A 2740-nucleotide genomic window follows, 5' to 3' on the forward strand; every position below is an offset into this window, starting at 1 on the left:
TGTTCATCTCTGTTGCTGTACATTTTTTCTTTGCTACTGTACTGCATTTCTGTACTGCACTCTACCGTTCTTTTGTTTGTAATTCTTTTACTGTACTGGTCGTCTCTGTTACTGTACTCATTCTTCTGTGTTACTGTACTGGTCTTCTCTGTTACTGAACTATATTTGTTCTTCTGTGTGTCTGTACTGGTCTTCTGTGCTACCAGTGTCAGGGGAACGCCTTCCTATTGAACAAAAGAAAGGAAAAATAACAAATGAATAACTTGATGGATAATAATTATGTTTTTCTAAGGATTTTAATTAAAAATAAATAAAATAAATATTGGCCGCTGTGGTTCCAGTAGGATGTTGGGACATGAGAATCTTATGCCCAGGATGGTCTTCTGATGATGTTTTAGAAGAAATGGTGTTGGTTATCCTGGGTGGCGGTGTTCGTCCCATGTTCTGAAAATCCTGTCACTACTTGGTTGTATCACCACAATTCAGATTTTAGAGGTGAGGAGTCGTAATGTCCCACTACGTCCTGTAGACAGGGATCTTGCTCCAATTAACTAGCGTCTACCCTGGTTGACCAGGTCAGCAGCAGAGCTGATAATAAAGAAAACACTGGTTATATAAGTGTTAAATAAGTATGACAATGAAGAAAGACAAAGGCTGGTATTCTACTTCAATGTCATGACTTGTAACCAGGTAAATTAGTATCAATGAACAGAAATACTCCTTGTAGATCACCGTACCTGATCATGAGAAGAGTGGAGGTGAAGTTATTCTTCAAACTTCAACCCACACCAGGTAAGGTTAATACTACCAGGAATAGAAATTAAAGCAACTCAGACGCTAGGAACTGAAGTTTAGCCTCTGCCCACTAGATGGAAGAGTGGGCGGTAACACGCTAGTGGTTCCTGGGTGTCTGAACAACCATACCTCCCACTTTTTTAAGTTTTTTTTCCTCAAAATATCCCCTTTCCTAAACTTATAGTCGGAAGCAGTATGTTAAGTTACAGAGGGAAAAGTACTATGTACACCCTCGGTTCAGCCAATCTGAGAAGTGGTTTTCCGAGTCATATATATATATATATATGAACAACTTTAAACTTATAAGACTGGATAGCCCATCTTAAGAGTCGGCTACTTGAACCTTTGAAGTTTTCCAGGTACATCAGTGGCTTGCGATCTGTTTCAAGCACAAAGGGTTTTCCATATAAGTAGTAGTTGAACCCACTTACACCCCATACCAATGCATAACATTCCTTCTCCACAGTGGAGTAGTTTTCTTCCCTCGCAGAAGCTTCTTACTGGTGGAAGATATAGGGAAGTGAATCTCATCATAATACTGTAGTGGAACAGCCCCGAGTCCTGAATGGAAGGCATCCGTTTGGAGACAAAAGACTTTATTAATAACTGGTAATTTTAGAACAGGAGGATTGGAAAGTATTCTTTACTTTGTTCGAAGCTTTCTACAGCCTCTTCAGAACAAACAAGAGGTTCCTTTACATACTTTTTAAATAGTCTGTGAGAATGGAAGTCAGACCTTTTAAATTATGTACAAAAATTCTCTTTTGAAATTTACTGACCCAAGGAAACTTCTTAGCAATTTTGTTTTGTAGTTAGGAAGGAGCTTTCTAGAACTGCTTTCGTCTTGTTAGGAAGAGGTGATAAATTACTGTCAGAAATAATAAACCCGAGGTATTGTACTTTGAAATAGCCAAGAAAACACTTCTGTGGTTTGATTGTAAGGCAATGAGCTCTTAGTCTTTTTAAAACCAGCGACAGTGTAGTAAGATGATCCTCCCAGACATAAATCATGATGTAAATATTATCGAAATACACTGAAACATTCTTGAGGTCAGAAAGGAATATTCTCATAAGCCGGATATACGTGGCACACGCGGTGACCAAGCCGTAAGGCACTGTGCGATATTGCATTAGTCCTTTATGAGTAGGGAAAGCCGTTTAGAGTCTGGGTGTAATGACACTTGATGGTACGCTTGTGAGATGTCTAATTCAGAGAAAAATTTACAGTCATGGAATTCATACAAGTCATGATCGATTACTGACATGGGTTCAACGTCCCATTTAGTGATAACATTTAATAACGAAAATCTTGAGCCAGTCGGTAAGAATTGTCTGATTTCTTAACCATGACAACTGCTGAACAGAAAGCTGATTTAGAAGGTTCAATGATATTTAACTTTAAGAGTTTGTCAACTTCGTTATCAAATGTTTTCCGTAAGTGAACCGCAACAGGATAAATTTTCCGTCTTACTGGTTCATGAGCTGACAATTGAATCTTGTGTACAACGGTAGTGGTAAGTCCTGGGATCTCTGTGAATATGTCAGAAAAGGTATTTACTATGGCATTTACTTGAGGCTTTTGTTTAGTAGATAGTTCACTCTTGATTTTGATGTTTGAGTTATTAGTTGGAGAATCAACAGTTAAGATATCTAGTAGTTCCTTCGATTCTGTGCGAGACTAGTGATCTATAATACAAACTTTACATTCACGAGAATCAAGACTGTTAGACAAAATATCTTCATCGAAGGAGTTTCAACGAAGAATAACTTCTCTACGGTGGAACAGTTCCAAAATATTGACATGTTACATTCGTTCTTTACCCTTGACATCCAAGAGATAATCTACCTTATTACAGAACTTTACTATTTTATTCGGTCCGCTCCAGGAAATTAACAATTTGTTGGATTTATCTGGTAAAAGAACTAAAACTTCATCGCCAATATT

General features: G+C 37.8%; 1 long non-coding RNA gene across 1 annotated transcript; it reads right to left on the reverse strand.

The window, feature by feature from the left end:
- Positions 1-259: 259 nt before the first annotated feature.
- LOC138851219 (uncharacterized) lies at positions 260-1361 on the reverse strand. The gene is made up of 2 exons (XR_011391074.1): positions 738-1361; positions 260-588 (listed from the first exon to the last, which is right to left on the reverse strand). It is a non-coding gene; the product is annotated as an uncharacterized lncRNA (long non-coding RNA).
- Between the last annotated feature and the right edge of the window lie 1379 nt (positions 1362-2740).

This window comes from Cherax quadricarinatus, unplaced genomic scaffold (assembly GCF_038502225.1).
Source record: "Cherax quadricarinatus isolate ZL_2023a unplaced genomic scaffold, ASM3850222v1 Contig134, whole genome shotgun sequence".
NCBI lineage: Eukaryota > Metazoa > Arthropoda > Malacostraca > Decapoda > Parastacidae > Cherax > Cherax quadricarinatus.